At 40.6% G+C, this 13,256-nt stretch overlaps 1 protein-coding gene across 3 annotated transcripts in view; it reads left to right on the forward strand.

The window, feature by feature from the left end:
• The first annotated feature begins 1,157 nt into the window (after nucleotides 1–1,157).
• The window catches only part of CCDC91 (coiled-coil domain containing 91), a 147,723-nt gene continuing 135,624 nt past the window's right edge, over nucleotides 1,158–13,256 (forward strand). For 2 of the 3 annotated variants that reach the window (XM_061988803.1, XM_061988805.1), the window contains exon 1: nucleotides 1,158–1,181. The gene's annotated coding sequence lies outside the window, so the exon portion shown is untranslated. The remainder of the gene's footprint in view (nucleotides 1,182–13,256) is intronic. The other variant, XM_061988804.1, reaches the window with a different exon arrangement.

Raw genomic sequence — 13,256 nt, forward strand, 5'->3', positions numbered from 1 at the left:
GCTGGGGGTCGAACTGCTGAAGAGCAGCTTTGCAGAGAGAGACCTGGAGTACCAGTTGATAAGAAACTAAACACTAGCCAGCAATGTGCCCTTGTGGCCAAGAAGGCCAATGGCATCCTGGGATGCATCAAGAGTGTGGCCAGCAGGCCAAGGGAGGTTCTTCTCCCCCTCTAAATCTGCCCTGGTGAGGCCTCATCTGAAGTCCCCTGTTGAGTTCTGGGCTCCTCAGCTCAAGAGGGACAGAGAACTTCTGAAGAGAGTCCAGCGCAGGGCCACCACGATGCTTAGGGGACTGGAACATCTTTCATACGAGGAAAGGCTGTGGGAACTGGGGGGAGATGTTAGCATTTATAAATATCTAAAGGGTGGGTGTCAGGAGGTTGGGATATCCCATTTTTCTATAGTAGCTAGCAACAGGACAAGGGGTAATGGGATGAAGCTGAAACGCAAAAAGTTATGCTTAAATATAAGAAAAAACTATTTTACTGAGGGTGAGAGAGCCCAGAGGGGTTGTGTAGTCTCCCTCCTTGGAGGTCTTCAAGACCCACCTGGGCATGTTCCTATGCGACCTGATCTAGGTGAACCTGCTTTTGCAGGGGATTGGACTAGATGATCGCTAAAGGTCCCTTCCAACCCCTACCATTCTGTGATTCTATGATCTCACGGCAACTGCAGAAAGGGCTTCCCAAAAGCTTATCTTCTTCTGTCCACACTGGAAAAGTGGCTTGATTATCACTGTCCAGTCACTCCTTAATTCATTTTCTGTCTCGGCGCAGCTGGTGCCAACTAAAAGTGGCGTTTGAAAGACAAAGTTGGAAGCAACACGTCCAATGCCACAGCGCGGAGAGCATGACAGCAACCACCCAACCAGTTTTGACTGTGGAACCAAAGGCCAAGAAGCAAAGGCTCCATCCAGGGGCCCGGGATGCTCTGAAGCTGTCGCCAGCTGGTGATTCCCAGTGAGGTGCAAGGATGCGCCGCGGCAACTGGGAAGCTCGCTGACGCCGGCACCGACATGGACGCTGCCCGGACCCCGCTGGCACCCAATCAGCGGCTGTGAGCGCGCGCCTCCGGCCCCACGTGAGGTGGCTGGGGAAGGTGGCGACTGAAGGGGGGGGGGGGGGGGAGGGGGAGCGGTGTGACATCCACTTCCGGGTGAGGCCGTGGCGGAGGCAGCTCGTGTGCGTGTCCGGCCCGCGGTGGTGGCTTTCCCGTGGCGGCGGGGGGAGGGACGCGACGCGGCGAGGGCGCGCAGCAGGCGACGGCGGCGGGTCGGGGACGTTAGCGGTCCCGCCGGCCGCAGGGGAGAATGATGTGAAGAGGGGAAGCTGCCTCCTCTCTTTCCTCCGTTTTGGAGGCTGCCCGCTCGTCTGTCAGCCTGTCAGGGGGAGGGGAGGCAGGCGCTGGTTCCATCTGCCTCACCGCCCACTCCTCTGATGGGTTTGCGGGGCCCGGAGCTCGCCCGGTACCGGCGGTGGCGAAGCCTGGCGGCAGCGGTAGCTGCAGGTGATCGCCTGTGCGAGGCCTGCCTTCATCCGCCTGACTCCTCCTCCGGTGCTACCCCCAGGTCCGGTCTCTTTCTGTGCCACGGTCCACCACCCGTGCGCTGTGCTGGCACTTCTTAGTCACGGGGATTGGTGTAAAAAGCGATTTTAGCAGCCGTTTAGGGGAGCAACCAGTGCCTGCCTTCCCTGCAACAGAATACTGATAACCCTGTCAACAAGAGGGAGAGTGTTGTGAATGGTTCTTTAGCCCAGAAGTTTGGAAATCTTGGTTGTGACTTCCCTGTTCCTCCACTTCTCAGGGTAGACTGCACACGGCCAAGTTTTCAGCCATTATCTGGGGTCTTTTAAGTTGCGGCAAAATGCTAGCCTGATTTTTCAGAGGTGCATAATATCTTTTGCTGTAAGTGGAGTTAGGTGTTGAGGTATTTCTGAAAATGTGTCTGAATTTTCAGGCATCTAAAATTTTTCTGTATATCTGGTCTTGAAACATTTTAGATTTTGAGACTTCTCATATGTACAATAGGGTTGACTGTATCCTCTTGATACCTCAGCACATGAACTTCTTGCTCTAAGATATTCCCATGATGAACTCTCTGCAGCTTTGGTTCTTAGGAGACCATGTTTTAGAAGTGATTTACTTTTACCTTAGCAATTCTTTTTGCCTATCAACTATGCATCATAAATGCATTTCCTCCTGCCTTACTGCAGCATTTTAGTGGAGCTTTGAGTGGTTTTTGTCACAGCACTTGAACACTCGTTTCTATAACCATGCTTAGTTGCTTTTGTTTTCAGCACTGTCTGGCTGTTTTGCTTTCTCCTGCTCTTCAGAGTTTGCTGTTCTGTATACATTTCTTAAATTTACGACTTTGTTATGAGTACCATCATATCATGGCTTGAAGTTCTGAGTAACTGTTGGTGCTAGTGTTCTAGCAGTTTGTTATTTTCCTTCAGGGATGTCAGTTTCTCCAGCACTAATACAGGAAGCAGGCTGATTTCAAAAAAGAAATTGATTTTCAAGCAAGAGTTTGCAGGGCAGACAATGTCTGCTAGCAAGTGCAGTAGTGAACTCCATGCTGATAGGATTTGAAAGAAAAAAAAAATCACATCAGTGTTCAAACAAATGATGCTTAGATGCTTCATGAGTAGTAGATAATCCCAGAGCCATTTTCAGAACTCTTGAAAGAGATTCTTGAGAATCTGGCACAAATTTATTTTACTCTAGTTTAAAAGGTAGATGGTTAAGTACAGTAGACCAGGAGATGAACTCCTGTGCCGTTAGCCTCAACATGTTATTGTGAATAGCTTCACCAATAATGCCTTCTGCTATTAGTCTGGGATGTCACAATTTCCACATGGTGATTCCATCTACCTTAAAACTGACATTGTGTGTTACTGTAGCTCCTCTGAGGAGATAGGTGGATTTTGTACACACTGAATGTAAGCCTTTGGACATGTTTTTATCCAAATCTTTATTATGACCATTGGTGTAATTAAGTTTAAGGCTTTCTTCCAGTTTAATTCTACCCAGAGATAGAAATTATTGAAAACCGAGTATACTTGGTGACACATTTATATCTGTGATGTTTGTTCATAAACCTCCACAAGAATTTTGAGACATGTTGATCAGTTAGTGCCTCACTAGGACTGTTAATGCAATTTAAGTACTTTTGCATTTAATTATGTGCTCCTTGATTGTCTTTGAACGCTATGGACTGTTAGACCAGCTCCTTTGAGTTTCTTTCTAAGTGACACAACTACTGCTAGAGCTTGGTGAAGAATGTGTCTTGTTTAGACACTGTTAGCTGTTAATGTGGTGTCAGACTGACACTCAGGATAATGATAGATACATAGATTTGTAGGTGCCAAAATACAATTATGCTATTATGAATATTTCTGTTCAAGAGGAACAATTGGATCGCAATCTTAAGGGCAGTAACTGGCATTCTCCAAATGTTTACAGAACTGCTCAGACATCTGAGTATGGTGTATATCTGAGCAGTTGGCTTGATCCATCCTGGCTTACTGAAAACCAACTTCCAGGAAAGCTTGCTACATCAAATGGAAAAAAGTTTGTGGTATAATGGAAACAAGGTTTTTGTGAATCTTTAAATGTGAAGTTCACAATACTTTCTTGCCAGTGTTCACATAAGTCCACTGGGGTTCACAAGGCAATTACTTCAGTCTGAAATAGTCTGAAATGCTTGCGTGTTTTGTAACCTGCTGTAGTCCACTGGTGCAGTTTTTGATGCTTAAATGCCCTTACAAGAAAGTTCTTTCTGCTTACGTAGAACTAAATTGATCATAATAATGAAGGAAAAAACTGTGAAATCAATCTTGATACTCTTTCAGCAATGGTTTAGGTGTTTTTTGTTGGGCTATTTCCCTAGAACACTAGAGGTTTCAGACTGCAGACAGTGTAAATTAAGTTCTGCAGACTAAGTCTACCTTTAAGTGCTTGTCAGTGGTAGATTATCTAAAAAGTGTTGCAGGATGGCTTTCAGGCATTCTATTTTAACATGTGTAACGTTTCACTACTTTGGTACTTTGATATTGCTAATCGTAAGAATGCATCAGAAGTTCAAGATCGAAGTTTGCTTTCTGTTTTGGTTACCTCCTGATTCTAAAGACTCAAGATTTATATGGAAATAACCTTTGCTCGTGTTGGTAAAAATAAGCACTTTGCATATCCAAGTTGGATTTAGCTTTTCTGATAAGACCTATTGCATCTTTGATCTTTCTTTATCTCTTTGTGTCCCTTAAGCACTGGTACCTGCTTTGCAGACCTGAGTCTCCAGATGTGATGCAGTTTTTTACAGAAAGGAAATAAGTGGTTTGTAATTTTCATAATGTAGAATAATATAGTATCTAGACTTCATTAACAAACAGTATGATTCACATTCTTTCTTCCTGAAGAGTTTGCAGTTGACCAATGTGAAGAATTTTGCTGTTTTGACATAGCTGGCTCTTTTCCTTTACATGATTTGGGTGACAAATTTATTTCTTTAAGCTAGTGAAATGAATTCTGGGGGTTCCATGCACTCTTTTGATGCAACCAAGGTTTAAAACCACGAATTCCATCATAAGATATGGTTGGAGAGCCAAATTACCCATAAATTTCTTTTTTAAACAAGCACAGAGGAGTTCTGGAATTAAAGTGAAATTAATTTATTACTTTACATGTACTTGTTTATTAAAGTGGTGATAGATATTTTAAAAGAGATTTTTAGGGATGGCATTTTTATAGAACTCTTGCAGTTTTTCAGCAGCTGAATGTGGCATCTGTCTGCCTTAGGTTGTTTGTGTACATGAGGCTAATGTTTCCTGTTGATCAGATAGTAACATTTGAAGTCTTTGAAACAGAACTAGAGGGATGGACATAATATTTATAAGATTGGTTTGAATCTTCAGGAAAAAAAAATGTTTCTCATGCCTCTATAAGGCCTACATAAGAAAATCAGGTTTTGTTGTTTGTCATTAAAGTCATCACAGTTCAATTTTTATATGTCTTTCAGAGAGGAATCCGGAAATGGCTTTGGCTTAAGTTGCTCATTTCAGTCAATGTAAAATGTCTTCTGTTACATTTTCACAAAGTTCTAAGTGTTAGTTTTAAGAAAATCAAGCATGTCCAAACTATACTGCTAGCTTTGTAAAACAAGTTCTGAAATCTCAGGCAGTTTATGGAACATTGGCTTTATAAACCTCCACTTTCTGGAAATGATACAGGATTAAATTCTGGTTTTTAAGTTTCCCACAGCTACTCAGGTAATAGTTTTAGAACGTAAAGTTTTCACCTGTTCAGCACTTTTCTGGATCAAAGAAACAAATTTGAGTGTTTTAACAAATTTTTATGAATCTCTTTATGTGATAATGTATGGCATTGTAATACTCCTAATATTAGCTAGTCCAGCAAGTTTTCAGGTGTGTTGAAACTAAAGCATTATCTTGTCTGATTCTTCTACTTTTGGATTCCAAGAATATTGTTTCTCTTATTTTACTGCAGTCCTTCTGGAAAAGGTGGCAGGTTTCTTTGCACATATGTTTAGTCTAGAGAAGAGGAGATTGACAGGAGATCTTGATAACTTTTACAAATATATAAATGGTGGGTGTCAGGAGGTTGGGACATCCTTTTTTTCTATAGTAGCTAGCAACAGGACAAGGGGTAATGGGGTGAAGCTGGAACACAAAAAGTTCCACTTAAATATAAGAAAAAACTATTTCACTGTAAGGGTGATGGAGCAGTGGAACAGGCTGCCCAGAGGGGTTATGGAGTCTCCTTCCTTGGAGGTTGTCAAGACCCTCCTGGACATGTTCCTATTTCACCTGATCTAGGTGAACCTACTTCTGCAGGGGATTGGACTAGATGTTCTCTAAAGGTCCCTTCCAATCCCTACCATTCTATGATTCTGTGATAATTTTTGGTCACTATGCAGTAATAATGATTGGGGCTTTTTTGTTTGCTTGTTTTAGGAAAAAGTACTGAAAATAATTATGCTAATAGCATAGTATCTCCAAATTGTGACTCTACCTTCTCCTCATATTCCCTTTAGATTCTAAGACTGTAGCAGATACTATACAGTGCAAAGCAATCTGTAATGTAGATTGTAGTCCATGGAATGCTGTTGGAAGCTGGCACTAAGCACTGACAATGTTAAATAACTATTTTCTTTGGAAACAAAAGATATAGCATGTGGAAGCACATTTTAAGGTATAAAACATCCTCAACAAGGTATTTCCAGTTAGAAAACTACTAATTTCAAGTCTGTAGCCTGAATCGATTACTAGAACTGTTGCTTTTGCTCCAGCAATGGACTTCAAAAGGAATTTAATGTGATATGTTATTTCTATAAAAGCATTTCACAGCAGCATTACTGTAGAGGATATAAATGTCTGACTAGGCTTACTGGTTGTGTTTCAGTTTTTGTATGTAATGAAGAATTGTACTCTGATTAAGGGGTATTGCATTCTTAAAACTGTTGTGTGACAACACAGCCATGCCAAGGCACTGTCATGTTTTGATTGGAATAATATTTGTGATCATCTGTTTCCAGTAACGATAAATATGTATGAAAATGTAATGAAAATGTCATAATTCAGTATATTATGAGCTGGAAGGCATGTTGTGTGAGAAGCAGCCAAGAACTTTGGATTTGTCTAGTTTGGAGAAAAGGAGGCTAAAGGATGACCTTCTTGCTCTCTACAGCTTCCTTATGAGGGGAAATGGAGTTACTGAGCTCTTCACCCTGAGATCCAGTGATGGGATGCATGGGAATGGTTCAAAGCTATACCAGCAGGGTTTTAGACTGGACATCAGGAAACACTTCTTTACTGAGAGGGTGGTAAAAACTGGAACAGGCTTCCTACAGAGGTAATTGATGCTTCAAGCCTATTAGTGTTTGAGAAGCAGTTGGACAATGGCCATAATATCATGCTTTAACTTGGTCAGCATTGAATTGGACAGGCAGTTGGACAAGATGATCGTAGGTTGCTTCCAACTGAAATATTCTTTTCTATTCTATGAATGCTCTTCAGAAAGAGGTGCAGCTCTAGGTGAGAATGCTGAATAAATATGACATGAAAGGGATGAGATAGTTGCTGTAAGATATGGATGTTTCAAGAAAATAACTACTGTAGACATATATGTTGTTGTATGTGTTTGTTTGGACTCATTGAACAAAGATAGAAGTCTGTAAGAAGATGCACAGATTCAGAGATGCTTCATCTGTTGTTACATGCACAGATAGAATAGGTACCTGCTTTCTGGGAAAATTTTGTCATTAATCCTTGCTGAGGTTGGTGTCCATGTTTCCCTGGTACTGTGTGGGGCTTTTCTTTTTGTACAGGGAGTGTCTCTGTCAGGAGCTGTCCCCTGAGCCTGGCTGCAGAGAATTACCATTTGAGATTGTAAAGACTATTTTTAAGTACAGTAGATGGCTTAGGGATTGCCTTGCGCCTTCATTGGGCAAAGTATATTCCTGTTATTATGGCATTTAGGTGCCTCCTATAAATGAAGAACTGGGCTTCTGAGTTCTTTGTTCATGTATTTACATATCTTCACTAATGCTGAGGAAAGTTGAAAGCTTTTGAAATTTCAGTGGATAAATGGGGTCTTTTCTGGCTTGAGGTCTGTACCTAAAGGGAATGGTAACATCAAGACAATATGATTCTAAAGTATATGATTGTATAAACTGTTCCCAGTTTGATTCAGACTATATGGTAAAACATTAGGAACAATGCAGAGGAGGCAAAATGTTGGTTTTGGTTTGCTTTGGGTTTTTTTTTTTCCACAAAAGTCATTTTGAGATGAACTAATTCCATTTTAGAAATGAATTGTGATGTCTCACAATTAGTAACCGTTCCTTGAGATTCTGGTGGATTTCAGTTTTCAGTTTATTAGAGCAGAATTTGTACTTATTGTCACTGTTTCCAATATGGTTTGCTAACATTTTTACTGCGATCTGCCTTTTTAGCCAGAGTGAACTGTCCCTAGACAGTCAGTGGAGTAGCAGAACGGGCGCTGTACCCTGGTGACAGAGGATACACAGAAGGCTTACTGAATGCCTTCTTTGCCTCTGTCTATAATGCTGGAGATTACCTCCAGGAGCACCAGACTCCAGAGGAAGTCGGGTTAAAGGAGGAGTTTTGTTTGATTGATGAGGACTGGGTTAAGGTTCAGTTGAGCAGTCTGGATGTAAATAAATCCCTGATGGGATGCACTCGCAGGTACTGAGGGAGCTGGTGCTAAACCACTTTGCATCATCTTCAGTAAGTTGTGGAAAACAGGAGAGGTGCCTGAGAACTGGAGGAAAGCAAATGTCACTCCAGTCTTCATAACCTGGCAAGAAGGAAGACCTGGGTAACTACAGATTGATCAGCCTCACCTCCATCCCTGGAAAGGTGATGGAATGACTTATCCTGGGTACTGTCTCCAGCCATTTAAAGGACAAGAAGGTCATTAGGAGCAGTCAGCATGGTTTTACCGAGAGGAAGTCATGTTTGACCAACCATATAGCCTTTTATGAAGCTGTAACCAAGTGGGTAGATGGTGGTAGTGCAATGGATGTGGTTTATCTCTATTTCAGTAAAGCATTTGACACTGTCTCCCACAGCATCCTCACAGCAAAACTGAGAAAGTGTAGGCTGGATGATCAGGTAGTGAGGTGGATTGTTAACTGATTGAAAGGAAGAAGACAGAAAGTGGTGAACAATGGGGCAGAGTCTAGTTGGAGGCCTGTGTCTAGTGGAGTCCCTCAGGGGTCTGTGCTGGGACCAGTACTGTTCAATGTATTCATTAATGATCTTGAAGGAACAGAGGGCACTGTCAGCAGGTTTGCTGATGATCATAGAATGATAGGGATTGGAAGGGACCTTTAGAGATCATCTAGTCCAACCCCCTGGCAGAAGCAGGTTCAGCTCGATCAGGTCACATAGGAACATGTCCAGGTGGATCTTGAAGACCTCCAAGGAAGGAGACTGCACAAACCTTCTGGGCAGCCTGTGCCACTGCTCCATCACCCTTAGAATAAAATAGTTTTTTCTTATATTTAAGTGGAACTTTTTGTGTTCCAGCTTCATCCCATTACCCCTTGTCCTGCTACTAGATACTATAGAAAAAAGGGATGTCCCAACCTCCTGACACCCACCATTTAGATATTTGTAAATGTTAATAAGATCTCCCCTCAATCTCCTCTTCTCCAGACTAAACAGCCCCAGTTCCCACAGCCTTTCCTCGTATGAAAGATGATACTGAACTGGGGGGTGTGGCTAACACACCAGAAGGCTGTGCTGCCATTCAACAAGACCTGGACAGGCTGGAGAGTTGGACAGAGAGAAATCTAATGAAATTCAGCAAAGACAAGTGTAGAGTCTTGCACCTGGGAAAGAAGCCCATGTACCAGTACAGGTTGAGGAATTAACTGTTAGAGAGTAGTGTAGGGGAAAGGGACTTAGGAATCCTGGTGGAGAGCAGGATGACCATGACCCAGCAATGTGCCTTAATGGCCAAGAAGGCCAATGGCATCCTGGGATGTATTAGAAGGGGTATGAGCAGTAGGTTGAGGGAGATTCTCCTCCCCCTTTCCTTTGCCCTCATGAGATCATATCTGGAATATTGTGTCCAGTTCTGGGCCCCTCAGTTCAAGAAGGACAGGGAGCTGATGGAGAGAGTTCAGTGCAGGGCCACAAAGATGATGAAGGGAGTGGAACATCTCCCTTATGATAAAAGAGTGAGGGAGCTGGGGTTCTTCAGTGTGGAGAATAGGAGATTGAGGGATGATCTTATTAACGTTTACAAATACATAAAATGTGGGTGTCAGGAGGATGGAGCCAGGCTCTTCTAAGTAATATCCAATAAAAGGACAGGGGGCAATGAGTATAAGCTTGAACATAAGAGATTCCAAAGAAACATAAGGAAAAATTTCTTCACTGTGAGGATGACGGAGCACTGGAACAGGCTGCCCAGATGGGTTGTGGAGTCTCATTTTCTGCGGGACATTCAAAACCCATCTGGATGAGTTCCTGTGTGACCTACCCTAGATGATCCTGTGCTGGCAGAGGGGTTGGACTAGATAAACTTTTAGGTCCCTTCCAGCCCTTGAGATTCTGTGATTCTGGGTCATTGATGTTAATAATAAGGAATTCATGAGATAGTAAAAAAAAAAAGAAATTTATATTAAAGTGTTAATTTACATTTTAATTAAATATAAAAAAAGTTTTCATTTGACAAATTTATGAAAACATGGAAGACCACTCATGTTAAAAAGGTGTAGATTGCAATGTGTAATTTGCATTTAACAGCCTCTAGAGATACAAGAATAATTTTGGAATTTTGTAAGTGTATTATATTCAGAAGTTCAAAATCGATTAGGATATGATTTTAGAATTAGAGTTCCAAGTTGGGTCATATCTGTTGTTGAGACAAGTCTTTATCTTCTTGTAGATGTACCTTTTGCCTTGTTTGGCAAGGCAAACTTTTTTTGGAATGCCTGGATTTCAGAAAAGCAGTGTTTTTACCTGTCTTTGAAAATCAGATTTAATTCCTTTTTAATGTTAGAGTTGTGATTACTGTCTGACTAGTAGTAAGAAAACAGAAAGGGCTTGATCTGTGCTGTGGTAGGAGCTTGTGGCCAATGAGTGGCTTGTTTTAAAAGAAAAATTTTCTATGTGGTAGGGAAAACTTTCTGTGGTTCACTTGCAGAGGAATTACAGCCTGAGAGAGAAGTGTTTGCTAAGACAGTGATGACATGAGAAAATATCTTCATTACTTACAGCTTGTTTTTGCTTTTTTTAAGGCAAAATCTGTAAGTGATAATGAACTACAGTTTCATATTAAAAAAAAAAGAGGCGAGACACACTACATCCATTCTAATCTGTTAGCACAAACCACTTATTTTCATTTGGTGTCCATCTGAAGTTTTCTGGAACTGTTTCAACTTGTATGTTTAGGACAAAAAATGTCTGAAATGACCTTTTTAAGGGCTGAATGTAGGGCAGATCAGAATGTCTTGGGAACATAGTGGTGGGGGTCCAAAATCTATCACTTCAAAATCAGTGGAGCAGAAGTGATATAGCAGCTAGGACTAAGACTTTGTATTTTCAATGTCTTCTTCTGTTTGTTTTTCAGTAAGATATAAAACCTGTATCCTCAAACATTTGAAGTTAAGGGATTAAATACAGTCGCATAGTTTCTCAGATGGGAGAAAACTATGAGAACAACTGGCAACCCTTTGAAATATATTTTATACCTTTCTACTTTCTAAACAACAGCAAACTTCTGTTTCAGTTAATGGTGGCTACTATCTTAACCTATTGTGAAAAGGTAATATAATCTCCTACTGTATTTAGATGAGAGTGAAATATTTTTATTTAACCTAGCCCTGAAATTGATTTAACATGTAAAAAACAAACAAACCTGTTACAGAAACTCATAAACAATTTGAACTCAATATAGCAGATTATGAAGGGGTTCTGTGTAACAATGTATTACAAGCCTTAAAAATGTAATTTCATAAGCATTTTTATGGTCTCTTTCCCTGGGGATTATATTGAACTGAAATAATTGAAGATAAAACTGGTCTTTGTTCCACTTGTATATTGTTTAGATTTCTGTTTTCTACTGGGGTGTGAAGTTAGGGGAGAAGGAGCTGTCAGAAAAACAGCCTTATCTTCTGCGTGTGGTTTTGGTTAGAATATGTAAAACCTAGGAATCTAAATTCATTGACTGATAATAGACCTGTTTGGAAAATAAAATAAAACTGCATATGGTAGAAATAAGTAACTAGTGACCTAACCTGGTGTGGGAAGTGATGACATAAAAAAAAATTGAGTGTTTCATCCAAGACATTTGTTTATATATTATATTTCTCTACAGCAATTTCCCGATGGTTTGTGCTAGGGACTGTCAATGTCTTTAGTTAATATGTGTCTGTGCAAATCCAGGCAGCAGATCTCATAGTCTTCTCCAAGAAGTTTGTCCAAGTAGCACTCTTCTGTTTTTAGTTGTATGTGTTCAGAGGGAATGTGTGAGTGTTATTTTTCTGACTGCTTGGCCTTGCAGTAGAGGAAGGAACAAAATGGTTGCTGATTTAGTATGCTCTGATTATGACAGTAGCTACAATGTATGGGCTGTGAAGAACAGTGTAACTAAAATGAGTTACTGTGTATCTTATTTTACCATCCAATTTTTGCAGGTCTGTGTCTGATAACAGTCCATTATATGACACATGAAAACCTTACTACAAGAAGTGTAATTTGTATTAAAAGATAATGTTACAGAGTGATATATAAAAATTTTGTGTGTTGAAGAGGTGAACAGTTTTGATTATGTTGGCTAAAAGACATCCCTTGGAATAATAGTTGATTAAATTGATATCCAGACTACCATCTAGACCGGAGAAGTGAGTGCATTTGTATGTTACGTGTTATCTGTGAGAGTTAATATGTGTGAGAGAAAAGATAATAACTGTAATAGGTGACTGATGAGTTGAGCTAGGTTGCAAATTAAACGTGAAGATTCCAAATACAAAACTTCCAAAGGTTTGGAAATGTTTTTGAGATGCTAGGTAGTTGTAGATAGTTGAGGGACCAAACTAATTTGAACATCAAATAAGGGACGTGAAAGTAGTACTCATCCATTGCTAGTCAATTAATTTTTCTTCCAGACCAGGAAAAAGGTAGCTTTTTATACAAAGGAAAGGAGAACTGGCTGTACTTTTCTCATAATATTTCTGAAAAACCTTTGAGATGGTTTGTACCTAGGGGTTATTTAGTGGATGAGACAGAGACTCCTTAGCTCAGTTTGCAGTGGTAATGGCAAACTTACATACAGAGATACAAAGCTGCTAAACCAAAACTGAAGTGCTTTGAATATTGATTTAGAAGTCCATAGTAGCAATATACTTTTGAAATAGTCTTGATATCTATGTGAAATATATAGATGCTCTTGTATAGATACCTTTGTCTACATAAGCTGGAACACAAAAATTTTTGCTTTAACATAAGGAAAAACAATTTTAATGTGAGGATGACAGAGCACTGGCAGAGACTGCCAAGAGAAGTTTGGGAATCACGTTCTCTGGAGGTTTTTCAAAACTTACCTGGACACATTCCTGTGTGACCTGATCTGAGTGGATCTGCTTTAACAGGAGGATTTGACTGGATGATCTTTAGAGGTCCCTTCCAAACTCTTAACATTTTGTGATTCTGTAACAAGCAAAGACAAGTGCTAAATTCACTTTTAAGCAAGTACTCTTCTCC

The sequence above is a fragment of the Colius striatus genome, chromosome 1, assembly GCF_028858725.1.
Source record: "Colius striatus isolate bColStr4 chromosome 1, bColStr4.1.hap1, whole genome shotgun sequence".
Taxonomy (NCBI): domain Eukaryota; kingdom Metazoa; phylum Chordata; class Aves; order Coliiformes; family Coliidae; genus Colius; species Colius striatus.